Source organism: Mizuhopecten yessoensis, unplaced genomic scaffold (genome assembly GCF_002113885.1).
Source record: "Mizuhopecten yessoensis strain PY_sf001 unplaced genomic scaffold, ASM211388v2 scaffold1961, whole genome shotgun sequence".
Lineage (NCBI taxonomy): Eukaryota > Metazoa > Mollusca > Bivalvia > Pectinida > Pectinidae > Mizuhopecten > Mizuhopecten yessoensis.
Window position 1 is genome coordinate 1123115 of NW_018404308.1, and position 14699 is coordinate 1137813.

Here is a 14699-nt window from a genome sequence, read left to right on the forward strand (position 1 = left end):
CTGCTAATCTGATTCCTCGCCCACCCCGGATTCGAATTGATGTTTGGATCGGAAACATGCGCGTGTTTCACCTTAACTGGATTCTAGGTCGTGTTGACGATATACTCTAAGGATGTTCGAGTTCCTCAGATTTCGATACATGTACTTATGTTGCTTGGAATAAATATTCGCGTGATGTTGGCCGCATCGCTGCTTTTATTTCCAGAACAGTGGATTTCCACCCGATTAATGTCCTCGGAGATTTCGAGGTGGGTGTAGAACACAGTTTGTATGATGTTTGCCATTTGCCTTCATCAACGAAGCATACTTCTGAGACTGAAAATCAAAACTTGATTAGTATAAATGGCTCTGACTGTTACCAGGCGATGGTGCCTGTGTGAGGGGCATGTAGCTCTGACAGTTAGCGTATAGCTCGGTAATATGCCACCTTTGTGATACCAATCTGAGATCCGGCCCACATCATAGTGTGATTTGTCCAACTGGGTTACACTAATTAAAGTACTTTTCTGAGTGTCTAGTCAAACAACTGATATCATCAACAATGAAGGGCACGTGTTTCCAATCAAAACAGTTGTAAGTGTGACAGCTCTGAGAATAGTAAGGGAGGCACAAGAACAAGAGGCGGAACAGGAAATAGGACACGATGACAACAAGACTGGGAAGTGGTGTCTGCGACAACAATACAAACAGGAAGTGGGACATTGTGACTTTCAGAATCTACCCCTACTTTAAGGATGTGACAGAGAAATGCCCAGCCCTCGGGGTGATTTGTTTGATTGTCTAACCCGGGGCCCTGCCGAGGATTAGACAAACAAATAATCATCCCGAGGGGCATGGTGAATTTTATTTAACGGAAAATGGGACATTGCAAAAACTTTAAGCACAAGAAGTGGGTCACGGTGACAACTAAAGGGACAGGAAGTAAATATTTGCCCCAACTTTAAGAACAGGAAGTAGGTCACAGCTAAACGAACAGGATTAGGGCATGGTTACAATAATAGCTAGAACATTGATGTATTAAATGCCATAAGAACAGGAAGCCGGACACTGCACCACCTGTAACAACGTGGATGAGCGGCTAGTCCCGATCTTTCAGATGTAAAAATTCACGATGTTACTATATTTGCCTGTTTTCGAATCTAGGTAATTTTATTATCTTTCTGCTTTTTCAGTTGATTTGAATATAAGATGATCATATATAACAGGCGTTAGACATAATGAAACCCCGAAGAGTTGAGAGAAACTGTGACGAGAGAAGGGCTTCAATTTGTTACAAAGTGGGATTTTTTTTATAAAGATTGAACGTTGTCAGTAGATTTCGCCGTGTGTCCGGCCGGTGAAATTGTAGTTCCTAACCATTTCATCAGTGAGCAGCCAACGTCAGAATTAGATATACGATATGACGTGTGTGTAGACATGGAGGGCGGGGGCGGTACGAATCCCAAGGCACGTTAATATTTTATATACACGTACCAAAATACGTAACTTGAATATCGTACATAAAATCGACGTATCCATGGAAATGTTAATAACACGTTACAGCTTTATGTCCTATAACATGCATTAAGTACGGTTTTTTATAATTCACTAGTTGAATCAAAAGCGCGAATATGACAGGACAGCACTAATAAGCGCTCGTGGTGTAAAGGGGAGCCACGTGTGGCTCAGGAAATGTTCACCCTTCTGGATCACCTGATTTCCGGATTTAGCTCACAAGATGGCTTTTTATCCGCCTTCACACGTGATCATGCGTCATCCACTGTCCGTTACAAATCGAATTAGCAGTTGACGCGAAACTATATATGTACAGATGTTCCTTATAAACTCACCACCAAGTGTGGTAACGTATCGTGCCGATAAGGAAATCAAAAATGGCCGGCCTAGCCTCTTATAACTGAAACATAGTTGATTTCTAAAAAGAGAACATATATGTCCCTTACAGTGTGATCCCTAAGTGATTTCACTTTCCGTGAATCTGATCATTGGATAGCTGAGACACTTTCGACTTCTTCTAACGAACCACTGCATCATGCAAAGAATAATTGTTGATCGCCTGAGACTTTTTTTGTATTTCTTCTTTACATTAGATACAGTGATCGAGTTGTTCCCAAAAAATCAACCCCTATGAATCTCGTCGAAACATTAAGGCCCCGCGGGCCTCTTCATTTTGTGGGAGTACAACTATGATCCTTTTTTTTCCATTTAATGTCTCTTTTGTTCCTGTTGACTATTGAAAACACGTCTGGCACTAGCGTTTACGCTATATATTTTGTTATTACGCTATATGGATTGTAACCACTCATACAGCACGTGAAACACCTCTAATTACTGCACGTGTATAATTTCACTCTTTACAGCACGTGTATAGTACAACTATAGCACGTGTATAACCACTCATAACAACACATGTGTAACACCACTCATAACAGCACGAGCAATACCACTCATTACAGCACACGCAATACTATTCATAACAACACGTGTGTAACACCACTCACAACAACACGTGTGCAATACCACTCATTACAGCACGAGCAATACCAATCGTTACAACACGTGCAATACCACTCATAACAACACGTGTGCAATACCACTCATTACAGCAAGTGTGCAGTACCACTCATTACAGCACGTGCAATACCACTCATTACAGCACGAGCAATCACTCATTACAGCGCGTGCAATACCACTCATTACAGCACACGCAATACCATTCATAACAACACGTGTGTAACACCACTCATAACAACACGTGTGCAATACCACTCATTACAGCACATGTGTAACACCACTCATAACAGCACGAGCAATACCACTCATTACAGCACGAGCAATACCACTCATTACAGCACGTGTGTAACACCACTCATAACAACACGTGTGCAATACCACTCATAACAGCACGAGCAATACCACTCGTTACAGCACGTGTGTAACACCACTCATAACAGCACGAGCAATACCACTCATTACAGCACGAGCAATACCACTCATTACAGCACGTGTGCAGTACCACTCATTACAGCACGAGCAATACCACTTATAATAGCACGACCAATCCAACCTTTAACAGTACGAGCAATACCATTCATTACACCACGTGCAATACCACTCATTACAGCACACGCAATACCATTCATAACAACACGTGTGTAACACCACTCATAACAACACGTGTGCAATTCCACTCATAACAGCACGAGCAATCCCACTCATTACAGCACGAGCAATCACTCATTACAGCGCGTGCAATACCACTCATTACAGCACACGCATTACCATTCATAACAACACGTGTGTAACACCACTCACAACAACACGTGTGCAGTACCACTCATTACAGCACGAGCAATACCGCTTATAATAGCACGAGCAATACCACTTATAATAGCACGACCAATCCAACCTTTAACAGTACGAGCAATACCATTCATTACACCACGTGCAATACCACTCATTACAGCACGTTTGCAACATCACTCACAACAACACATGTGTAATACCACTCACAAAAGCACGTGTGCAAAACCACTCATTACAGCAAGTGTGCAGTACCACTCATTACAGCACGTGCAATACCACTCATTACAGCACACGCATTACCATTCATAACAACACGTGTGAAACACCACTCACAACAACACGTGTGCAGTACCACTCATTACAGCACGAGCAATACCACTTATAACAGCACGTGCGTACCACCTTTAACAGTACGAGCAATACCATTCATTACACCACGTGCAATACCACTCATAACAACACGTATGCAATACCACTCATTACAGCATATGCAATACCACTTACAACAACACAGGTGTGAAAACACTCATTACAGTAAGTGTGGAGTACCACTCATTACAGCACGTGCGTACCACCACTCACAACAACACATGTGTAATACCACTCACAACAGCACGTGTGCAATACCACTCATTACAGCAAGTGTGCAGTACCACTCATTACAGCACGAGCAATACCACTTATAACAGCACGTGCGACCACCACTTATTAGCGCACGTTTGCAATACCACTCATTACAGCACGTGTGCAATACCAATCATTAGAGCATGTGTGTAATATCACTTATTACTTCACGTGTTTAGAATCACTCATTACACACATGCTGTTATACCACTTATCATTATTTTGAAAGAAGTCATCTGATTTTACGCAGCCTTCCTACTTCTCTCGGTGGTATTGTCTGCTAAGAAGGTCGTCGATTTACTTTCTAATCCTGTGTGAAAATAATTAAAACTGCGCCCCTTATATTACAACTTCCTTCCTTCTGTTCTACAGCACGCTTATTAATTACTTCTATATATGGTCAAGCACGAGGAAACCCTGGGAATCTACCGATGTATTGTATTGACATTAATTTACTATGCTGACTTATTTCCACCAAAATAGTTCGGTCTAGGGTGTTCGGCCAGCGTAGTAACGGCGGCTACTAGTATGTAGGATACTGACCCCGCAGATCGATATTGCTGCAAACTCAAGTTCACGCTCCATTTTACTTAACATTACGGTCAACATGGCAGAGTGACCTGAGTCGGGAGCTCGGATCGATACAGACCCATCACCGTTCACAGCAGTAACGACCACAGCTGATCAATAACACCTAGAACTTCGATCACTGTGACCTAATTAACAAGCTAAACAAGACATGTCCGGCAAGCAGAACTGCTCAGCCAATGACCGACGAGGTTCCCGGGGATACGCCCCCTGGAAGGGAAGTCTAACTCGATCATGGTGATTAAGATATATCAAAGAAATCCAGGTCACAACCCAAAGTAATCATTTGTTCTTCTTTGTACAAATCGGTCAAAGTGACCTCTGTGTTTTGTCCCAATGTCACGCGTGATCTAAATTAGCGGCTTACAACGGTGTCTACTAAATTAGACAGAGATAAACCGCGGTCATGTAATTAATACAAAGGTGATATAACGTTTGCGTTGTGTACAGGTGTATGGTGTACATGTGTATGTTGTACAGGTGTATGGTATACATGTGTATATTGTTCAGATGTATGGTTTACAGGTTATGGTGTACAGGTGTATGGTATACAGGTATATGGTGTACAGGTGTATGGTATCCAGGTGTATGGTGTACAGGTGTATATTGTTCAGATGTATGGTGTTGTGTACAGGTGTATGGTGTACATGTGTATGGTGTACATGTGCATATTGTTTAGATGTATGGTGTACAGGTGTATGGTGTACAGGTGTGTGGTGTACATGTGTATGGTGTAGATGTGTATGGTGTACAGGTGTATGGTGTACAGGTGTGTGGTGTACATGTGTATGGCGTACATGTGTATGGTGTACAGGTGTATGGAGGACATGTGTATGGTGTACATGTGCATATTGTTTAGATGTATGGTGTACAGGTGTATGGTGTACAGGTGTGTGGTGTACATGTGTATGGTGTAGATGTGTATGGTGTACAGGTGTATGGTGTACAGGTGCGTGGTGTACATGTGTATGGTGTACATGTGTATGGTGTCAGGTGTATGGTGTACATGTGTATGGTGTAAATGTGCATATTGTTTAGATGTATGGTGTACAGGTGTATGGTGTACAGGTGTGTGGTGTACATGTGTATGGTGTACACAACACACATGTACACAATGCACCTGTACACCATACACATGTACACTATACACATGTACACCATACACCTGTACACAACTCCATACATCTGAACAATATACACCTGTACACCATACACCTGGATACCATACACCTGTACACCATATACCTGTATACATGGTATACATGTGTATATTGTTCAGATGTATGGTTTAAAGGTTATGGTGTACAGGTGTATGGTATACAGGTGTATTGTATACAGGTATATGGTGTACAGGTGTATGGTATACATGTGCATGATATACAGGTGGATGATGTACAGGTGTATGGTGTCCATGTGTATGATGTACAGGTGTATGGTGCACAGGTGTACTGGTGTATGATGTACAAGTATATGGTGTATATGTGTATGGTGTACAGGTGTATGTTGTACAGGTTAATGGTGTATGTTGTACAGGTGTTTGGTGTACAAGTGTTCAGTTGTATGGTGTACATGTGTACGATGTACAGGGGTTTGGTGTACAGGTTATGGTGTACATGTGTACTGGTGTATGTTGTACAGGTGGTTGGTGTACAGGTGTTCAGTTGTATGGTGTACATGTGTACTATGTACAGGTGTTTGGTGTACAGGTTATGGTGTACATGTGTACTGGTGTATGTTGTACAGGTGGTTGGTGTACAGGTGTTCAGTTGTATGGTGTACATGTGTACTATGTACAGGTGTTTGGTGTACAGGTTATGGTGTACAGGTGTACTGGTGTACAGGTGTACAGGTGTACAGGTGTACTGGTGTATGATGTACAGGTGTATGGGGTACAGGTTAATGGTGTACAGGTGTACTGGTGTATGTTGTACAGGTGTTTGGTGTACAGGTGTTCAGTTGTATGGTGTACATGTGTACGATGTACAGGTGTTTGGTGTACAGGTTATGGTGTACAGGTGTACTGGTGTACAGGTGTATGGTGTATGTTGTACAGGTGTACAGTGTACTGGTGTACTGGTGTACTGGTGTATGGGGTACAGGTTAATGGTGTACAGGTGTACTGGTGTATGTTGTACAGGTGTTTGGTGTACAGGTGTTCAGTTGTATGGTGTACATGTGTACGATGTACAGGTGTTTGGTGTACAGGTTATAGTGTACAGGTGTACTGGTGTACTGGTGTACTGGTGTACAGGTGTACAGGTGTACAGGTGTACAGGTGTACTGGTGTACTGGTGTACTGGTGTATGATGTACAGGTGTATGGTGTATGGTGCACAGGTGTACTGGTGTATGATGTACAGGTGTATGGTGTATAGGTGTATGGTGGACAGGTTTATGGTGTACAGGTATATGGTGTACAGGTGTATACTGTTCAGATGTATGGTGAACAGGTGTATGATGTACAGATGTAAGGTGTACAGATGTATGTTGTACAGGTGTATGGGGCACAGTTGTATGGTGTACAGGTGTATGGTGTGCAGGTGTATATTGTTCAGATGTATGGTGTACAGGTATATGGTGTACAGGTGTATATTGTTCAGATGTATGGTGTACTGGTGTATGGTGTACAGGTGTATGGTGTACAGGTGTATGGTATACTGGTGTATGGTGTACAGGTGTATATTGTCCAGATGTATGGTGTACAGGTGTATCGTGTATATGTGTATGGTGTACAGGTGTATGGTGCACAGTTGTGTAGTGTAGATATAAGTTTATGTTGAGTTAAATATTAACGAAGACGTTACAAACATTTTCAACACAGGGTGTGTTTTAGGGTACTGCGTCCGCGATAGGGACATATGAAGACGGTACCTACAGACGACAAGGTCATTTAGGGGTCACTTTATAGTGTAATCTCACTGGAATGTTATATTTACTTTGACACGGTAGTATAGGTTCTTAGGGAGACAGTGCCGGAAAAAAGGGGCAAGCGAAAAAAGGTAGTTCTTAAATGTTATGGACAACAGATCGTCTTATTTTCTTAGCTGTTCTCGATATTGAACTTATATTTATACAAACTCGTGGCTACGGTAATATATACTCATACAAAATTGTCATTTTTCAGAAAACATTGCTTTACTACCAAATTTCTGGATTCCCAAAGAAGGTTAAAGTGACGTGTTTTCTATGTTCATTTGGCGCGCTATTTCAAAAAACCGATAGTTTGGAATTTAAGTATAAAAATAAAAATATGGCGATGTCACAGTTTTAAATCTTGATAGGATTTCGATTTCATATGCGTGTTTTGTATTGGGCTTCAGTCACCAACATGGACTGCACGTGCACACCAACGAAGTAGGACACGGTAAATGTTTACCCTTATTTGTCGTTTAGGGAAATATCTAAATGATGTCTGCATGTGCCTGTGATGATTGGTCTGAAATGACTGGCATTCTTGTCTACCTGATGGGGAGGTTGTGAATATCACATCCCGGATAGTACCAGCGTTACGTCACATGTAAACAACACTGCCGTACGCCAAAGATATTGGACCTATTTGTAGTACCGTGTGTTTATATTCCGTGTGGTGAGTAAACGCAGCATTCCACACCAACGTGTTTAAATCCGGGGCACCACGCCAGCACAGACACGGGTTAAATCTACTCCTTCTCCCCATTCACTGGCCCTGTGGTTTTGTGGTGTTTGAGTAATACCTCCAGAATCTAGGCCAGCTACATAGTTGGCAGGAAGACGAGGACGTCAGGGACACTCGGTACGGTACGGCATTGTGGAATATTGAGTAATCTACATACAATGTACGTAGTATAGCAGACACTACGATGTTTGTGGCGGTCTCTCCCACACCCACTGCCTAATGTTAGCATGCTACATGTCTGCTTTGTGATGATGTCTTTTAGGTTGTCTTGAAAAATGACGTCATGTTTTTCTGTTACCAATTACGTCGACATTGATTACATACATTTTAGTATGTTGAAGTTTCCTTTACGTCATCAATAATGTCGCCATGTTAGCATGTGGCGGTGCCCTTTGCGTCGTAAAATATGACAAGATTTTTACCCTGTGGCGGTGCCCTTTACGTCGTAAAACAATGACAAGATCTTTACCCTGTGACGGTGCCCTTTACGTCGTAAAATAATGACAATATGTTTAGCCTGTGACGGTGCCCTTTACGTCGTAAAATAATGACAAAATGTTTAGCATGTGGCGGTGCCCTTTATGTCGTAAAATAATGACAAGATGTTTAGCCTGTGACGGTGCCCTTTACGTCGTAAAATAATGACAAGATGTTTAGCCTGTGGCGGTGCCCTTTACGTCGTAAAATAATGACAAGTTGTTTAGCTTGTGACAGTGCCCTTTACGTCGTAAAATAATGACAAGATGTTTAGCATGTGACGGTGCCCTTTACGTCGTAAAATAATGACAAGATGTTTAGCCTGTGACGTCACCCTTTACGTCGTAAAATAATGACACGATGTTTGGCCTGTGACAGTGCCCTTTACTTCTTCAAATAATGACAATATGTTTAGCCTGTGACGGTGCCCTTGACGTCGTAACATAATGCCAAACTCTTTAGCCTGTGGCGGTGCCCTTTACGTCGTAAAATAATGACAAAATATCTAGCCTCTGACGTCACCCTTTACGTCGTAAGATAATGACAAGTCATGAACTAATGACGTTATGTTAGCCTGTGGCGGTGCCTTTTATGTTTTGAATGATGACGACATGTTGAGCCTGTGACGGTGCTCTTTCCGTCATGGACGTCATCATAGACATGTTTATTTTCTGACGGTACCATTTGCGTTCTGAACAAAAATCGTTATATTTAGCTTGTTATAATTAGCTTTTCTCTCAGTCTTTTCAGTTATTTATTATATTTTATTTGATAGAAGTGACGGTCTGTTGAATCTATTAAGGTCTACCACCTGTTCATTAGTCTGAACTCCACTGTTCTAGTTCAGTCATTAATCATTAAACCTCATTGTTGTTATTGCGACATGTTAAAGCGATGGGATTACAGCGGCGTTATACCGCCTCCGACAACTCCCCCGGTTATTATACTGGTACACCCCCGCCCTGACATTTGACTCGACAATCCGATTGTCATAACTTGTTGTAAAAGTTGGTGGTAAAATAGAAATGAAAGCCGCAGATAGAAGGCAATAACTTGTGTTCGTTAGTTTCAATGGCATCAGTCATAAAAAGTCACCGCTCTTGTTTCCTCATTTCATAATATTTGCACTTTGCAACTGATTTGAAGTGATTTTGATGATATTTTCAGAAATTACGACATCCCAATTCAAACCAGCACAATCCGTTTTACTGTCAATCTGTCTGTCTCAATACAGAACTCAGATCCAGATGCCTATGTCTATTCCTTTTAAACAAGATATACCATATATTTGTTCAATCTTTTATCATTGGGTATCTTACTCGTTTAGTTATAAAAATTGCAATGACATACTATTTTTGTGAAGTAACGTTTTGTTTATTCCAGGGAACAGCGTTAAGAGTCCTCGTCCCACTGCCCGAACTGTGACGGTGAATTGGACGCAGGCGTCAAATATGTTAAAATCTTAAACATTAAACAATAATATTATCTAAGAATCCCTAAGGTCTAGAACAGTATTTTGTTAATACTAGCCATGCGCATCTTTAAGTAGTATATATTGTGTTTAGGCCGAAGGTAAACTTCGAGAACAGGCCCAGGTAAAAGAAAAGTTCGGAGTTTATGGTTTTAAAAACTACTCCTCTCGAAATGTTTTATATATTTTAATCAAATTTGATATTTACCTTTCTTGATTCTTGAATGTCTATCCCTCGGCTTGAAATAAGCTTCAGGTTAGATATTTGAAAATGTCACCCCTCAGGCTGAGATTTCGCTGTCATAGAAGGAAATTCTAGTAATCATGGGTGCATACAAATTATCACAAATTAATAAAATAATTTCATGGATATTACATTTAAGAATATTTGCCTGCAATATTTGACACATTTGGACATGGCGTTGCATGCAAGTGAGCTGTAGTGATGCTTCTGTATGCAAATATAATAAACGGTTAATAAAATCTTTAATCTCATAATTCCATAAAAAAAATGTATGTCGACACCACCAGTTTGACAACATGATGTTAGCGGCCCCATAACTGAGTACGTCTTTTTAACTTCTTCCTCTCTCAAATTCATGAGACTGTGGTTGTTGGTAAAAGGTAGAATGACTGATGATTTCCCGGTTCCATAAGTTTACTGCTTCTTACGTCATTTTGACCTTCATGTCACAGTACTAGGTAGGGGATGACCTTCATGTCACAGTACTAGGTAGGGGTTCAGCTGTGCATTTGGATCATCATGAGCGGTTCTAATTCCGCATGAAAATTAATTGAAACGTTCGAGATTAGCTGCAAGGCTACTTATCTTATTTTTTAGAAATAAAGACCTTTTTATATATTTGTTTGACAATAACTATACACCAGTACATTTTGCTACTTGAAGAACGTAATCATTAACATTGTTTATTTTATAGAGGTGAACATGTGGTTATATGAACAGTAGAAAGAGATATTAACCGATTGACGTATATATTGATAGCATATTCTCAATATCATTTATTTTCATCATTTTCCTGTAAAATATACGTAATAATGTATCATAAACGAAACGGTATACGTGTCCAAGTGCATAATGACTTCCAATTAAATAATGACATAATCCTAACATTTGACATCAGTTTAATACGCGACGTCATCACCATTACTCTTGTAAAGTAACCGCGGACTGTGTCCTCTGCACGCGCCCTTTATTTGTACACACATCTCGTTCATCTCCGCGAAAAGGTTCAATAACACTCGGCATCATAAAATTAGTAATTTTATAGTACCGAGTGTTATTTTGTAAATGATATGTGTCAAGTCCTAGCCTGAGTATACCTATAATAATAATAATAAACTTTATTTATTGAGGATAAAAAAACCTGTTTAGCAAAGCTAATCTTCCACAGGGTCCTCTGTTAGAAAAAGGGTTAGTTAAAATCATGATATAATAGAAAACAAATGAGCATTCAAATTATTATCACAGTAAGCATAGGCATAAAAGTAGTTGAGCTTATCAAATTACTATAATTAGACTGAATATATATACAATTAAAGGGTCATTTACACTTTTCATTAAAATTATCACAGGAGTAAAGATACACTATTCTAAGCTGAACCAATATGGTATTCAGTAAAAGACCAAATGTCTAAATTACATACAAAATATGCTAATGTAGCAAAAACTAAAAATTGACAGCATACACGCTAATATAGCCTAACTAAAACCATCAAAAAGCTATACTAAGATATTTCTTTGATAAAAATAAAACAGACAATAAAAAAGACAGCAATAAGTGATGATTTATATACCTGATAAAGGTAATGGCCTAGACACATCGGCAAATGTCTCGTGTCGAGTCGTGTGATCAATATCAAAATGACTTGTAACACAAACATTAAAAATAGCCTTATATGGACGCGCTGATCACTGGAGGGGAGTCTTAAAGTCCCTAGAAGGAAATATGAGATTTGTTGTTTTGTTCCCGATTTCATTATCTTTCTCGGTGTAGACAATATGGTACGTGTTTATTTTCTGCCCACATTTCCGTGGTAACAGGTGATTTGAATATAAAACCTGTGCCCAGTTCAATCTGGGTACACATTGCTAACAAGTAACAAACCTTAAATGAGTTATATTTGAATTTAATGTCAACCGCGACTTGTGCTCTTTGGAAACCTCCTACATACTTCAATGCGCTCTTCGGAAACCTTCTACATACTTCCCTTTGACAATTTTACTGGTTGACTGTGTAAAGGCACTTTTGGGAAATCTCAAATTATAACGATCTTATCGGAAAGCTGATGACGTCAAGGAAAGGTAAAAAATGTTTTCCTCTTCCACTTACGTGAACAGTGCCATTGACTGTTATGGCTGTGTTTACATTGGCGTTTGTATATAAATCCTTACCTAGTGCTGCTGTTCATTAGCGTTTGTATATAAATCCTTACCTAGTGCTGCTGTTCATTAGCGTTTACTGTTTGAACTGTATCACTTATCCTCCACAGCTGCTGTTTATAAAGTATCACTTATTGTTCATATACTACTGTTGTATATATAAATTATAACTTAATGCTCATAGTCAAATCTTCATACGAAAGACATGGTTACAATGGTTTCTGTGAATGTTATATATCACCCAAAGCATACGTTCTACAAAGTTTGTGAAGGAAGACAGATTCCGTAAATAAACTGGACCACTCGGGGTTACTTAGCAAAACACTATGCAATATTTAAGTGTGAATACACTCAAATGACCGAACCGAACGGCACTGAACCGACTAACATCATGATAATATATGGACAGCAGCTGCTGGCTTAGCGATCGTTTACCGAACACTTACACCCGGATGCATCTATTTACGAGTACGCATGTGCCCGTTCGTATGTCGCTAATTTCTGACACCGAACGAAGAGCAACCAGAAGTTGAACCCGCGGGTCAATGGCAGGAGAACGTCTGGTGACAGTAAGTAACTCATCTTTGATTGACTCAAATACTTCGATGGTAGTATAGCCACAGGTACTAGCCTCGTCTGTCAATACACCCATAATACAATCAAGGTTGCTAACTCTGTCCTCCTAGTAAAATGACCCCGTTCCAGGAGAAATGCGATTCTTCATTGCAGTAAAGCTGTATGAAATTTTATATCTTCACAGGTATCACTGTTAGCATTGTCCGTTCAGAATACTACTTTCTATTCTATGGGTAAAATTTTCAGGTTAATATAATGTTTGTTAAGAAATATTACTAGATAACAGCAGAAAACGATAGAACTTCGTTGGGTAACCCATTTAGAATGGAACACAGCCTTTTTTGTCAATCGTCACGTCATAATAACATGGTCAAATTCAAGCACTTTTTTTATGCCGCAACATCTTCGCCGTTTTACCGTAAAACAATAAAACCCATGTTTTCCCCCCGTTGAATACTTTATCATTAGTATGGCAGAACATACCGACATTTTCACTCGTGCTTCGCATTCTGGAAAAAAAAGGTATCCTACCATACACCTAAAATATATATAACGGAAGTCAAAGGGAGCTGATCCTGTAGGGATCGTTGTGTACTACTAGGACTACGGTACACGGATTCGGGGGTTAGTTGCCGGTGTCTAGGTGGTCCTGTATCCCGGAGACTGGTTTACGGGTCCTTGGAGAGGTGGTCCTATATCTTGGTCACTGGTTTTCGGGTCATGGGAGAGGTTGTACCGGGTCCTGGGAGAGGTGGTCCTGTATCCCGGAGACTGGTTTACGGGTCCTTGGAGAGGTGGTCCGGTATCCGGGAGACTGGTTTACGGGTCCTTGGAGAGGTGGTCCTGTATTCCGGATACTGGTTAACGGGGCCTTGGAGAGGTGGTCCTGTATCCTGGAGACTGGGTTACGGGTCCTTGGAGAGGTGGTCCTGTATACTGGAGACTGGTTTACGGGTCCTTGGAGAGGAGGTCCTATATCTTGGTCACTGGTTTTCGGGTCCTGGGAGAGGTTGTACCGGGTCCAGACTACGGTACACGGATTCGGGGGTTAGTTGCCGGTGTCTAGGTGGTCGTGTATCCCGGAGACTGGTTTATGGGTCCTTGGAGAGGTGGTCCTGTATCCCGGAGACTGGTTTACGGGTCCAGGCAGAAGTGGTCCGGTGTACCGGAGACTGGTTTACGGGTCCTTGGAGAGGTGGTCCTGTATTCCGGATACTGGTTAACGGGTCCTTGGAGAGGTGGTCCTGTATCCCGGACACTGGTTTACGGGTCCCTGGAGAGGTGTTCCTGTATCCCGGAGACTGGTTTACGGGTCCTGGGAGTGGTGGTCCTGTATTCCGGATACTGGTTTCAGGTCCTTGGAGAGGTTGTACCGGGTCCAGACTACGGTACACGGATTCGGGGGTTAGTTGCCGGTGTCTAGGTGTTCCTGTATCCCGGAGACTGGTTTACGGGGCCTGGGAGTGGTGGGCCTGTATCCCGAGCCTGGTTTACGGGTCCTGGGAGAGGTGGTCCTGTATTCCGGATACTGGTTAACGGGTCCTTGGAGAGGTGGTCCTGTATCCCGGAGATTGGTTTACGGGTCCTGGGAGTGGTGGTCCTGTA